Consider the following 15,530-nt stretch of genomic DNA (forward strand, 5'->3'; position numbering starts at 1 on the left):
AAAGGGCCGAAAGTTCTATAAACGGTGGACATCGTATTCGTGATCAGGGTCGTGATCTGTCACTTCCCGCACCACACAGCTCATCCAAGGTAATCGATGTGACACCAGATGGCACCATCTTTGGTGCCCCCATTCGATGAGCTGTCGTGGCTCTCATCCCTTTCATGTCCATTGTCTGCGCATAAACGGAGATACTGTAATGGGGACATTACATCAATCTCATAGGGGATGAGTATTTCATTATCCATTTATTGCCTTAGTAGTATAAGTTTGATTGTTGATTCTAATTTTTGTGTGTTTAGTTAGTATTTCTCTACCTAAGTGTGTTTAAGTATTGTTTTTTTTGGTGTTAGTGAGGCGAGAAGAGGGCATTACGCTGTTTGGGTGTTTAATAATGTGCAGGCCTAAAACCCCAAGTTCGAGAAAGTGAAATTACGCACAAGGCCAAGCACGCTGCAAACCGCCCGACCCGTATCGGGCGAGGTGCGCCCGATCGGGCGCGCACGGATGAGTTTCTTGCTGTTTATTTCCGCCCGATCGGGCGCAGCATGCCCGATCGGGCGGTCCAGCGAGTGGAATGCTCGATCGGGCGAAATAATTTTGCCCGATCGGGCGGTTGATGAAATTTTCGAGGAAAAGTCAAGGATGATTCTGGGCAGGAAAAAGTCAAGAAAATGAGCTTTCGCAAATCGCCCGATTCGGATCGGGCGAGGTGCGCCCGATCGGGCGCGCACGCATGAAAAGAAAAAGATCGCATCCCGCCCGATCGGGCGGAATGTCGCCCGATCGGGCGAGACGCGATTTCAGCGATAAACTCACGAATTCCCCAATCTTTCTTCACTTCCTCTTCATCTTCAACCTAACTTTCTCTCACTCCTCCATTAAACCCCAACTTCTAAAAACTTCAAACCACCATATCTCCCTCAAATCTCCACCAAATTCAACAATTCTTTCATCAAAATCATCCTCTCATCATCCTCTACAACCTACACCTAATCGATTTAAGTTTTCACTCACCCCCACAAAATCCCCAAATTCACCCAAAAAACTCAAAAAGCTCAAAAATTCAGATTTTTCATCAATGGCAAATAGACCACAAAGAAAATGCACGAGGGTACCAAGAAATCAACATGAGGCTTCCACAAGCCGAGCTCGGGAACCGACACCACCACCTCCACCACCGCAATTCGAGCCCGACACGGATTTTCCGGATGTCATCTTTATTACGGAGGAGCAACGAGCACGATTCATGCACCTCAAATTGAGGGAGGTAATCCCTACTCGCTTTATATGTCAAAAATCATTGCATGAAATGGGAATTGAGCGTGATGTAAAACGTGTTTTTGTTGGTGTTGGTATGAGTAGCATGTATGGTATGCTCCGTCTCACATTTAGGCGGTTGACTCTAGAATTTTTGAGTAGTTTTAATATTCGTAGGGATGGTTATCGAACCGTGTCATCGGTTCAATTTCGTGTCATGAACCGAACCTACACCATGAGCTTATCTGATTTTGGTAGAATTTTTGGATTGTCTACCACATATAGTAGGAAACCCAAGGAGACTCACAATAACTGTACCATGTGGGGAAAGCTTACGGGCAATGATAATCCCGGGAGTATGCAACATTTGCATGCTTCCAAGATTCAACACCCGGTACCCATTGTCTTTTACAGGTTCCTAGGATTTACTATCTTTGGTAGGGATGAGACCCAGAACATTAGAAGTACGGAGCTAGAGATCCTAGGTGGCTACGTTTCCGAAGGAGAGGAGAGCTACAAAATGAACCTTGCACATCACATGGCCTCTCAATTTTACTCCATAGCCACCTCCACACATACTACCAAGATTACCATTGGTGGGTTGATCACCCACATAGCCATGGCCACGGCCAATTTTACTGAGGCTAACCAGATCCCAGTTCTGGGTAGCAACTTGCTTGATTTGGCTTATTTTGCTGGACTCCGTAGGCTGCAGGGGGAGCACGGGTTATTTAGGCCGGGAGCCATGTACTGGATTTTCGAGGGAAACAGGCTTTTCACCTTGCCTGACCCTCAGGGCCGCACTAGTTTCAGACCCGGTCAGGCTCATTATCTATTTGTTGGATTTGAGCGAGAGCCTCAGCCTGACCCCCAGCCTCAGCCTGACCCTCAGCCAGAGCCCCATCAGTACCAGCCAGAGCCTCGCACCTACTTCAGGAGGGGGCGTCGAGACACGGGGAGGCCCCAGAGTGGCCCGGTAGTTCATGAGGATCAGGGGTCCATTGATGAGAGGTTGAGCAGACTTGAGCTCGGGTTCCGGGAGTTCGCAGCTGATCACCAGAGGACCATGTTCCCATTTTATGATCAGTATGCCAGGCAGGGCTATATTGCCCCAGATTACGAGCACCCTACCTGGTTTACCTATCCCGCGGAGGGATATGGAGCTCCGGGTTCTATGGGCACCTTCACACCCACCCAGTACGGAGGGTGGGGAGCGGGTCCTAGTGGACATGCTGGCCGAGATGATGGTGATGATGCTGGTAATGATGGCCAAGGCCATCAGTGATGCCGAGATGATGTTGATGATGAGGTTCGATACCCTTGAGCCAATGAGGACATTGTCTGATTTGGTTTGGGGGGGGTTTCACACTACTTGTACATTGTAGGTATGTCTTTCTTTTAGTATTGCATTTCTTTATTTTGGTGTGTTTATTTTGGTGTGTTTAATGCATTCTAGATTAGTTTATTGCTTTGAAAAAAAAAAAAAAAAAAAAAAAAAAAAAAAAAAAAAAAAAAAAAAAAAAAAAAATATACAAAAATACGTTCCGATGAATACAAAACCATGCTTCCCTGTGCCCCTTGATTGTAAACTGTTTTGATTCTTGGTTTTTGATGACGAGCATTGTTGATTTGTTAACCATGATTTGAGATCCGATTACTTTGATGCCTTGACTTGAGTCAACTCTGACCAACTACTTGTGGACTTGGTGCTTGACTAGTTGACTTGGTTAGGATGTGTGATAGCTTCCTGGTGTGCCATTGATTTTGAGTATTGGTTTGCAACTATTAGTAATGTTTTATGACTCATATACATGCACGTTGTGGAGGACGAAGGCATTTTTCTATTTAGGTAGCCTTCAGATGAAATTAGATACGTTTGTTCCCTCTTGTTCTACCCATGTTGTGCCTGTGCCATTTATTCGGTGACTAACCACATTACAAGCCCGTAAATTCCCCATTGGTTACTAGTCCCAAGCCTAGCTTGGGGGAGCTAATAGTAGTGAGGTGAGGGAGTTGCAGTGTGGTACATTTTGAGCATATCGAGTATTGAAAAGGGAAATTCTTCTTATCATGATTGTTGTTGAAAAAAAAAAATGAATGAGATGAGGAGAATAAAAGAAAAAAAAAAAAAATCGTGTGAAGGTTCCAAAAAAAAAAAAAAAAAAAAAAAAAAAAAAAAAAAAAAAAAAAAAAAAAAAAAAGAAGAAGAAAAAGAAGGAAAGGTCGTTATTCTCAAGAAATTTCAAAGCATTGTTTCACTCAAGTATTGTAATTTCTTATCCTTATGAGTGATTGATTTTAATTGTGAAAGAAAGGCTAGAAAATATAGTGTGGTTTGTTTGTTGTTTCATCATGTGTTGAGTGGGAAGTTGTGGTTGTGGTCATCATTTGTGGTTGACCATGGTTTTGCTAGGATTTATGCTCCCCAAAGCCAAGGCTTTAAGCTCACATTTTTCCCAAATTTACCGCACCCTTACCTAAGCCTAACATTACAAGCTTGAAAGACCTTCCGACCTTTGTGCATAGAGTTGTATTAATGTGAAAGTAGTTGTTTATCAATGCAAGTTATGACATGACACATTTCGAGTCGACTATTAGGTTGAGTGTATGTTTTTCTAGACACACGAGTGTTGTGAGTTTGGGAGGGCATTGTTCACTCATATGTTGGGAGGAGAGCGAACGGGTACATCTTTTATCCGCCACATAAATGAGCGACGAGTATGTGAGCACTAGTCTTGAATTCCAATGTGCATTTTTGGTTCGCTTTGCGTGACGATTGTTAAGGCGGATTAGCGGTTGGATGGATTTGATTGGTTGACATTGATGCATGCTTGTTGGATTTTGCCTTGAATCGTATCCATTGTTTTAAGATGTGTTTGGGGTGAAGTTGATTTATGTATTCATCGATGATTTCTTTGCTTAGGGGCAAGCAAAGATCTAGCTTGGGGGAGTTTGATATATGCGTTTTATATAGAATTTTTGCCCCCGTCCCTTAGTACTTTTATGTATCAAACGTGCTCTTAGGAGCCGTTTCTAGTACTAATGTGTGTTATTGAGTGTGCCTTGAGTTTCAGGTTTGATTATGAGAAATTGGTCGTTTTAGACCCGTTTCATTGTTGATCAAGGCCACTATATGAGTCCGAGAAGTTCGGGACCTCCATCGTCGACTTTCGGGAGCCTGAGATGCTTATGGTTGAGCCCCGGGAGTTAGACTTGGTGACACGGGCGAGATACATTGAAGATTGCAAATCGCCCTGGAAGCTGAGGGCGAAATGCAACCATCGGGCGGAAGTATAAGCAAGCCAAGTTCATCAACGCGCGCCCGATCGGGCGCAGCTCGCCCGATCCGGATCGGGCGGTCAATCTGGAGGTCTTGTGGAGATTTCGCAACCCGCCCGATCGGGCGGATTTTGGCCCGATCGGGCCGATTATCGAGTGATTCGCCCGATCGGGCGAAGCTTCGCCCGATCGGGCGACGCCAACCTCCAGCAGTTTTTTCGCGTTTTTAATTCCGTTCTTAGGCCTTATTTTGGCAAAACTATATAAGCAAACTTGTTTTATTTTTGACGGACATCTTATTTTTCCAGCACAAAACCATTAGTTTATTTCTCTAAGTTTTATTTTCTCTCTACATCAATTCAAACACTTAGTTCGATTTATATAAAAATTCAAGCTTTCATTATTCATTGTTCTTCAATTAGGTATTGCTTCTTGTTCTAATTTAGTTTATTGCTTTAATCATGTTTTCTATTATATTAATTGCTTTGTTATTTATTATCATGAGTGAGTAGTTTAATTTCTAGGGTTTAGGGGATCCATGAATGCATGATTGGGATTATATGTGGACATGATATTTGATTGATTGATTAATTTCTATAGCTTATTATTATTGCTCGTCAATTCTGTTCGGCCGGACTATTTTGATTTGAGTTTGATTAACCTTAGATTATGCGCCGAGAGTATAAATCTGATGTTTTTGGTTTGTGGCTATTAGATAGGAATTATTTCTAGTACGTAGCGAGAGCCCGCTAGTTGTTCTATCCTAAGGAATTCATAAGATTCGAGAGATGCATGTTTTCCTAGTTATGATTGTTAATTGATTGTTATTGTCCGTTGTCCAATCCCGGTCTGCATTTGTGGTGAGCCGCTGCCCTAGATTCCTTTAATATTGTTATCTTCCGATTTGATTATTTGCTTTAGTTTAATATACAAACCAATCCAATTCTTGTTACCAATAGTCTAGATTAGTCTTTTAATAGTAGAAAGAACACTGTTTCCCTGTGGATACGATCCCTGCTTCCCTTGCTATATTTTTAGTTGGTGAACGTTAGGTTTATCTTTGATAGGAGTGCGATTTAGCCTGTCAGTCGGCAGCACAAAACTAGCTACAAGCCATCACACGAGCAATGGCTCATCGCTCGATGGGCTGAAGCAGCAGCCACAACAAGCTGGGACAGCGTGGCAGCGTGCAAAGCCTGCGATGTTGGGCCAGCGCGCATGGGATCAACAAGCTGGCCAGCGTTGTTGTGCCTAGCGCAGCTGCGCCTAGTGCATGGGCCAACGATGTTGTGCCTAGCTCTTGGGCTAGCACTGCTGACACCTTGTGTGCATTCTTGGGCCAAGCTTGCTTGATGTGAAAGAACTTATGCACCAAGCAGCCGGCTGCCCTAGAGGGTTTTGGGTTTTGGGATTTTCCTAAAACTACCTAAATTACTCAAGGGTTTTGGCTTCTAAGGTTTTCCTATTTTCCTTTAAATATATTGCATATTGTCATGAATTAATACATCAATACAACATACTTTGCTTGTCACCTAAATGTGAGATCCTGAAATCTTAAAACTTATTTTATATCCTAGTTGGTACGATCTAAGGCGGATCCGAACGTGTTGTGCATTTTCTACGGAGGGACGACGTTTGGCGTTCTAACTTGTTCTTGTTTGGTTCAGGAGCATCTAAGGAAGGCATGCATCACAAAGTGTGTTCACTAAATTATGCTAATTGATTATGTGCATTTAATTTTGCTTATGTCATTTATGGTTTATTACGCATGACATTGGATTGCTGATAACCTAACAGTGGTATCACGAGCCTCTAATTAATTTTTTAATCAATTATATTAACATGGATTAAATTTTATAAATTTGCAAAGAATTAAAGGGGTGAAATACTTTGGTGTAATTAATTGCAAATTCATGCGACTATTTAATTATATGTTCATCAGGATTTTCGGCAGTTTTGGCAATATTGATCGTAATCTTATGTTTTCATAGTGTATTCCGCATGTAAACGGTGTTTAAATTTTGACAAAAAAATTATTTCGGCCAAACCCAGAATTCCCAAGTCGAAGCCGAACTATGACTTTTCGGAGGTTTTAGTTTTTGGATGCAAAATTTGTAATTTTTATGATGTTAAAATTAATATTTGCGAAGCTTTTTTAATAATCTTGAATTAATAAATGACCTACTGCATATGATTAATAATTCCAAGTTTAAAATTTGTTAATTATGCTACCTAATTTGTAATTATAATCAATTCTTTGAATTTCCAAATAATTTAGAATTTGATTTGATTTTTCATAATTAATTGATAATTTGATTGGTATTTAATGATTAAAAGACTACCTAAAATTTTTTAAAGTTTGGATCTTTAAAATTTTATGAACCCTAATTTTAATCCCTAAAGTTTATGTAATCGAAAAATTGGTTTAACTCATGCATTTTCGATTAATCGCCTGAATATTTATGAAATTAATATGATTTATTAATTAGTCATAATATTTTGAAAATAATAAAATTTTATTTTATAAAATCTATCACAAATTTGCACGCACGAAGCAATGAAAAGCCTAGTATTACCCTTAATGGGTGTTGCAATGGTGCGGGCATGGGACGACGAGCAAGGGAGCTCGTCGCCCATGCGGTGTTATGGCATCGAGCAAGGCACAAGTGTGTGCACATGTGCTACTGCATGTGCTATGTGTGCAGCGTTGGGCGAGCGGAACACTTGTGTGCGCGCAGCGCCTAGCGCGCCTGCTGCAACGCGCACAAAGGCAACATGGGGTGGGCGCTGGCCTCGTTCCAGGCGCGCTGCTCCGTGCTGCCCAACGCGGTAAGGCAGTGGCGTGGCGAGATGGCTTCGGCCATGGGTCTGCGCTGCTAAGCCTACTGTTATGCAGCCTCGGCAAGGCATGTGCCTCGTGCTCATGGACCTTGCCTTGCCCTTTGCCCATGCATACTATGGCATTGGGCCATTGTGTATGTTTGTGCATTTTGATTTTCCGTTGAGTGACGAATTTAATAATTTTAATTTCGTACTCATTATTTTTTCTCGGAATTTATTTTTATTACTCCCTCCGTATTTATTTAAGGGATACACTTGCCTTTTCCGGCCGTATTTATTTAAGAGATACACTTGCCATTTTTAGTAACTTATCAACCCACCATCTAATTTACCCTATGACCCACCATCCTATTAAACAAATAATTTCATAAACCCACCTCACCTCCCACCCACCAAAATGACATGGTCCCCACTTGTTTAATTATTAAAATATCTATGTAACCCCACTTGCTTTATTATTTTATTTCATTCAATTTTTCTTCTTAATACCCGTGTCCGGCCAAGTGTATCTCTTAAATAAATACGGAGAGAGTAGTTTAATTATTATAATTAATTTTATACTAATTATTTAATAAAATTAAAACCTTGAATTAATTATAATTAATTCATTTTTAATCAACTAAAAATCGTTAAAGGGATTTAAAATAAATATTATATGAGCTTTAAATTTTTAATTAAATATGTGGTTTCCGATTGGACTTGGAAAAACATTTTTATGTTCAAATATTAATAAAGCATATAATGCTTGGTTTGAGTGGGAGTTTTTATTCATATTAGTTAAACTCTTATTAGGTCCTTATTACCTTATGATTAATAAACTCGATTAGAACTAATAAGGTCAAATAATTAGTAGATTCTTGACTCTTAATTAGTTGATTGCAAGTATTATGTGATACACTTTTCTGCTAACTTGCTAAGTGAGTCATTCATTGATAAATGAATGGGTGAATGGTATATTGTAAATATATTATTTTGCAGGTTGTGGAAAGTGACTAGTATGGCCCAATAGGATCGAAAATATGATATGCGTACCATTAAATTTGAATGTAAAATATGGTCCAAAGCACCATGTTTTTATTTAAATATGGTCTGCGTACCATCAATTCGTTGTAATTAGTTTAATTATTGCAAATCCTATTTGGTGAAAGTGGTGCCTGCCATGGTGACATTCAAGAACGAAGTTTCCAATCCATTATCAAGACGGAGTTTGAAGTTGAAGCTTCAAGATGAAGTCGGGCCATACTAGATCACAAAGTTAATCTTATGCATGCTTTAAGATATTTATTCCTTTAAATATGTCTTGATATTATGCATGAGATTGTGACTTACTTATGTTGCATGATTAAGGTTTTATTTCACTTAAAATCTAACCAACATAGTAAAAGCCTTAAGTTCCATACTTTAAAATTGATTTAAAAGGTGTTATTCCAAGATAACACTTACTTTCTAACCTTTATGTCTAGTTAGTCATAGTTTTCCGCCAAAGTGATGTGTCACTTCTTGATTTTAATTGGGGTAAGGTACACATTAGTTGTGAGTACAAGTTGATTTTGATTGAACTCAACGATATGAGCCCTTTTATGTCGTGGAAAATGGGAAAGGTTTTCCTAATAAGTTCTTAGACGTACCTATCAACCAAGAGTAGTTTCTAGACTATTAGCAATGGAATTGCTTACCTAAAATGTTTTATAATTAAGTCAAAGCTAAGCATGCTTAGTTCTTTAATGATTTTGAGGATCTTGAATTCATTTTATTCACACCTAACATAGCATATTAACTTTAATAAAATGCTTAATAACTTTGAAATATGCATGATTGCTTGAATTTAATTTTATTAAGAGCATGTATGAAGGTATTTAATTACTTGTTTAATCCTTTCAATTGTAGTTTTTGAACTATGGCATTCAATCAAAACATCATCATTGGTTCAGAACTTATGATCAAGTTGAACCTAACGAATTTTCTTGAATGGCAAAGGAAGCTTGTTGAGGTGATAATGCTCAATGCACTTGAGTATAGACTCTTCAATCCCCATTCCAAGCTATTATGCAAGAGAAATGACTCCTGAAAGACATGTCGCCTGGGAAGCGGATCTCAAAATGGTTATGAGTCTCATTTTGAGAAACATCCCTAGTGATTGGCATAGGAGGTTTGTAGCTTACGGACCTTACAGGCTGATCAAGAATCTTAGGGATATCTATCGTGGAAGCATGGAAGAAAGAGACCTAAATGTCCATGAATTGATTCAACCAACGAAAGGGTTGAAGATTAATCTTCAAAACAGATGTTTTAGGATGGATGTCCAAGAAACACATGCTCGAATCCTTCACTCTAAGCAAAGAGTTGGTAATCCACTTAGAGATCATGTGAGTTATATGTTACCATTGTTTGATCACTTGAGTCTTCTAGTTTCTCTAATGAGCGAAAGGATGGTTGTCTCTATCTTACTCAACTCACTTCATGATGGATTTATTCGCTTCAAGTGACTCTATATGGGTGAACCAAGAGAAGAAACGGTCAATGAGTTTATTCGGCTTGTTCACACTGCTGAAATAGTACTCGATTGTGAAGCCAAAGATTTACGCAAGGCTACATGGACACCATTCAATAAAGGTGGTAAGTCTAAGGGAAATGCTAAGTCATCTCCCAAAAGGAAGACAATGCAAGACAAAGCCACATCAAATTTTCTCTTTTGTGATGGAATTGGTCTTTACAAAAGGGATTGCCTCAAGATAAAGGAAGATTAGAAGAACGAAATTGTCGTTCCATCTTCAGGTACTTTCGTTATAGACTGTAAACTTGCTATCTTCAACTTCTTGGGTATTAGATACAGGTTGTTGCTCACACTTATGTTCCAATCCACAAGGACTAAGAAGAAGTAGAAGGCTTAGCAAGCTAGAAGTCGACCTACGAGTGAGAAATGGAGCAAGGATTGTTGCATTAGATGTAGGCATTTATCATTTGTCGTTTCCCTCTAGGCTAGTTTTGGAACTGGAAGATTATTTTCATGTTCCAAGTATAAATAATAAAAACATTATTTCTGTTTCTTTCTTGGATGCTTAGGTCTTTAACTTTGATATAAAGGACAATAGTTGCTCGTTTTATTTTAAAGAAATGTTTTATGGATCTGCAAAATTAGTCAATGGACTTTATGTGCTAAGTCACGATAAAGAATTTTATAACATAAATACCAAAAGGGCCAAAACAAATGATTCAGATCTAACATATCTGTGGCATTGTGATTAGACCATATTAACATGAAATGCATGGAAAAGCTTCAGAAAGAAGGAATTCTAGAACCAATTGACTTAGAGAATTTTAGAGAATGTGAATCATGCTTACTTGGAAAGATGACAAAGCAACCTTTCTCTAAAGTTGGAGAAAGAGAAAGTGATCTATTAGGATTAATCCATACAGATGTATGTGGACCAATGAGTTCAAATTCTGGAGGTGGTTTCAATTACTTTATCACTTTTACTGACGACTTCAGTATATATGGCTATATCTACCTAATGAACCACAAGTCTGAATCCTTTACCAAATTCAAGAAATTTCATAGTGGAGTAGAGAATCAACTAGGAAAAAATATTAAAGCAGTGCGGTCTGATAGAGGTGGTGAATATCTGAGCCGCAAATTTGATGACCATCTGAAGGTTGTGGAATCTTGTCAGAATTAACTCCTCCTTGAACACCACAATGGAATGGTGTGTCGAAAAGGAGGAACAGGACCTTGCTAGACATGGTTCATTCAATGATGGGTCAGGCCGGACTTTCAATAGAATTTTGGGTACATGCATTTAATAAAGTTGCACTCGCACTAAATAGAGCCCCGTCAAAAGCTATCAAAAAGACTCCATAACTATGGACTGGAAAGCCTCCAAAAGTGTATTTTCTTAAGATTTGGGGTTGTGAAGTATACGTCAAACGATTGATGAGTCATATTTGTATAGGGTATTTTAGGCGCATTTAGGTTGCATTATTAGGCATTTATATCATTTTAGTTGCATTTAGGATCACATTTGCATAAGTTATCGTTGTCGTACTCTATTACGCCCCGTTTGTGTTTTCTTAATGTTTCAGGTGATTTTACGGTCATTTGGATGCTTTCGGAGTGTTATGAGTTGATTTGGATGATGAACGGATGGAATGTTGACTCGAGGATCATTGCATATCTCTAGGGATAATTTTGAGTCAATAACGAAGCTAAACGCTATTTTTCTAAGCATCAAAACGGACAGGCGTTCACTCTTTTGATGATATCTCAAGTTCTACATGTCGGAATGAGGCGATTTTTATTGGCCTAGAAAGTAGACTTCAAGAGCTTTCCAACGACAGGTCACACGTCCTTATAGGCATTGTAGAACAAGAGTTATGACATAAACAAGATGGCTCGACTATCCGATTCGCCCGAAGCCCAAAACGATGGCCCAATCTTCCCCTTGGGCGCGAAAACCAGCGACCCACCAGCGGGCCCGCTGGTTTCTCCGCCCAGCTACTTCCACGCGGGTTCATGCTTTCGTCTTGGTGATCGTCCAATAAAATCATAGCTTATATAATTGTTATTTTCCTTTTTTGTTTAGAATTGAGGAAACACTAAAATACCTCAAGGGAATGAATGTATTGCCTTATGCTTTTATTTTCTTTTACGTTTTTCAATTGGGAGAACACTTGAACGCCAGTTTTTGGTTTTCTATTCTTCCCTTTTTCCATTGTTGAACCCTAGCTTTCAATTTTCAATTCATCAATCTAGAGGTAATTCAATAATTTCTTTTGCTTTTATTCTTTCTTATTGTTTTCGTTCCTTAGTTTAAATTTTCCTTTGATTATGAAATTCGTGTTTATTATTTCTATCATGTTTGTTAATTCAATTATGAGCGAGTAGTCGTATTCTAGGGCTAAGTAAGGGAAACCATGTTTATACCATGATTATTATGCATAAAGTTTGTTAATTTATAGATTATTGCTTGAGTATTCCAATTGATTTGTTTTAATTGTTGATTCATGTTATCGGCCAATTTCATGAATTGATTATCTAGCTAATAGGAATTAGAATCGAAAGATCGTATTTTTAGAGGCTTAGTGCAATTGGCAATTCTGATTATGTTAGCGACCGTACTGCATATGTTGAATTGAAAGTGTTAAGACCCGACCGTAGGCTTAGCATGTACTTTAATTACTCGGCTTAGTTTATTCATTTCCGAATTGATTTATGTTCTTGGATTGGTATAAGCATGGTGAACCGAACAGACGCCCTAGACCTTTAATTCATTGATAAATTACGCATTTTTATTATTGTTTTAGCTTTAGTAGTTAATACTCAACTCAACTTTCGTTATTGAAATAGTTCGTATAATTGGGCAAAAACTAATAGAACTTGTCTCCCTGTGGGATCGACCCGTATTTGCTAAGTATCTGCTAACAACAGACACCGTGCACTTGCGGTATCACTTTTTAACTCATCAAGTTTTTGGCGCCGTTGCCGGGGAGACGGTTTTATTTTTCTTTTTAGCTTTTATTTTTGGTGAGACTACATTGTATATATTTTTTTTCGTTTGTGTATAAAATTTCCCTTATTTTTTTTTATATACATGGCTTTTATTTGTTTTCCTCAATTCGAGAATGAAGTGTTTTGGAGGTATTATTATAGACTCGGAGATTTTCTTGGTCCAAATCATCTTTTTGAACAATGGGAACTATGTATGGTGATTTATGAGGGATTGAATGAAGATACAAGATTGGTGTTGGATTCCATGAGTAGTTATATATTTGTGGAGAAGACTCCAGAAGAGTGTTGGGATTTGATTGAGCAATTAGCTAGGGATACATATGAGTGGGAGATGACAATGCTTGTTGAACCTACTCTGCAAAATTTCTCTTTTCCTATTCCTCAAACTCACACCCCTCCCCCGTATTATTGTTCTTGGTGTCATTGTCATGACCATGATACTTCTCTTTGTCCCTATAGCGAGTCATATGTTAAAACTGTCAACCCTTCCCTTCGATTTAATACGCAAAATTTCCAACTCGAACCATCTTATTATGACATGAAAATCCTTTATAATGATGATGATGATGATGGTGGATTTGTTGAGAATGTTAGTTCATTAGAGGAAGGTTATCATTTGACTTTTGGTACTGATGAGGAAAAGTTGGATATAACGGAGACTTTGGAGGTTGAAGAATCACTAATGGTTGTAGAATCGATGGTTGAGAAACCGTTGGTTGCAAAACTTTTGGTTGACGATTTTAGTGACGAGTTTGTTCACGAGGGTGGAATTATAGGTAAAAGCATCAATGTTGAGCCTATATCTCCTCCCGCCTATGTCCCGTTTTCGCGGAGGCTTGATCTTTTTCCTACATCCCCCATGTTAAGTCTTTCGCACTTTATCAATAGGTCTCCATTCCATGATACATTTGACCTTGCCGACCTTGATGCTCATTCTAAAACGTTTACATTGCCCGAGGAGCAATTAGAGGGAAGTTGTAAATATTCTCCTTTTTCTTTTTCTTTTGATTTTTCCTCTACTTCTGATTCTTTTTCCTTTGGTTTTATTTTTTCTGTTTATTTATCTAATACCCTATTTGCGAGGATGAATTTGGTTTTTCTCAAGCCATACGTAGTGCTCAATGACATGTTTGCAGGGGCATTTGATAAATTACTCAAGGCGTTGGATTCTTCTGATTAAATATTTGAGTGGAGTCAAGCTAATGACTTAAAACGAGCGCTTATCGGGAGGCAACCCGATTCCTAACTTTCCTTCATTTCAATTTTCTTCATTTATTTCCATTTTAATTTAGTATTTTATTTCTATTTGCTTAATTTATTGAAAATAAAAAAACAAAACAAAAAAAAAACAACAAAAGCACAAAAATATTTTCCTTTGAGTTCACTTGAATTCATAATTTTATTTTATATTTTGATTAGTTTTCGTTAATCGTATTTATTTATTTATTTATTTATTTTGCGTTTAATTTTACTAACGATTTTTTTTTTCCTTTGAGTTCACTTGAATTCATAATTTTATTTTATTTTTAGATTAGTTTTTCATCATCGTATTTATTTTATTTATTTTTTTGCGTTTAGTTTCACTAACGATTCTAACTTTTGGATTTAGTGGTGCTTGAATTATTATTTTTTCAGAATTATAGGGTCAAGATCAAGTTAATTCCGAAAATGCGATGCATCAACAAGTTTTTGCAAGCCACAATAATGCAGCGACGAGCTGCACTCGCGCATTCCAGCGCTCGCCCAACAAGCTAGCTGGTCGCACTTCGTTGTGCGGACAACCAGCGACTACCCAGCGGCCTCGCTGAACGTTTTTGGCCCAAATTTCACAAATCTCTGCCTTGCCCGCTGGATTGCCAGCGACCACACTGGATTCCCGCCCTCCCCTTATTCAAAAAACAAAAAAAAAACAACTGGCCTTCCCTCAACCACAACTGCCGCCGTCACGTGCCGTACCGGAGGTCGGCGCACCACCCTCCACCTGCAACCCGGACACGTTCACCCTCAACCAGCCAATTCCCCTCTCGCGCACCACCAGTTCGCACCACCCCACCTCAGCCCGCCTCCTTCTCTCGCACCACAAGCCCTCCTTCGCACTTCGCTTGTCCCTCTCCCTCTTTCGACCCGCCCCCCCTTTCGCCCAGTCCACCCATACGAACCGCCAGCAACCACCGGCGGTAACCCGTCGCTGCACCACCATCACCTTATCCCGCCGAACCTTCGCAACCCCTTCGCACCTCCCTCTCCCTCACCCACGACACCGCAGTCCCGCCCAGTCTCCCTCTCCCTCCTTCGAATTCTTTCCCTTTCTTGCGAACAGCATCTGCTCGTTCGTCCTCCATCACAGCCGTCGGCCGCCTGTGCTACGGTGGTCGGCGCACCGCCTCACAACAGCCACCATCCGCCACCTTCCCACCCCCTTCTTCACCTCTGAATTCTCCCTCCTTCACCATTATATTGGTTCATGAATTAAAACCCTAACTTTTGAAATCAATTTGGGGTTTTTTTTATTCATTGTGGGCATTGGCAAATTGTGTAGTATTAGTGCTCGTTTGTGACATTCATGTGAGCTCGCAACCAAATTCTGGTCTTTGTGGTGCACAAAAGATATTAAAGTTTCAATTTTTCTAAAGTTTATTCACTT

The sequence above is a fragment of the Spinacia oleracea genome, chromosome 1, assembly GCF_020520425.1.
Source record: "Spinacia oleracea cultivar Varoflay chromosome 1, BTI_SOV_V1, whole genome shotgun sequence".
In the NCBI taxonomy this organism is placed as follows: Eukaryota; Viridiplantae; Streptophyta; class Magnoliopsida; order Caryophyllales; family Amaranthaceae; genus Spinacia; species Spinacia oleracea.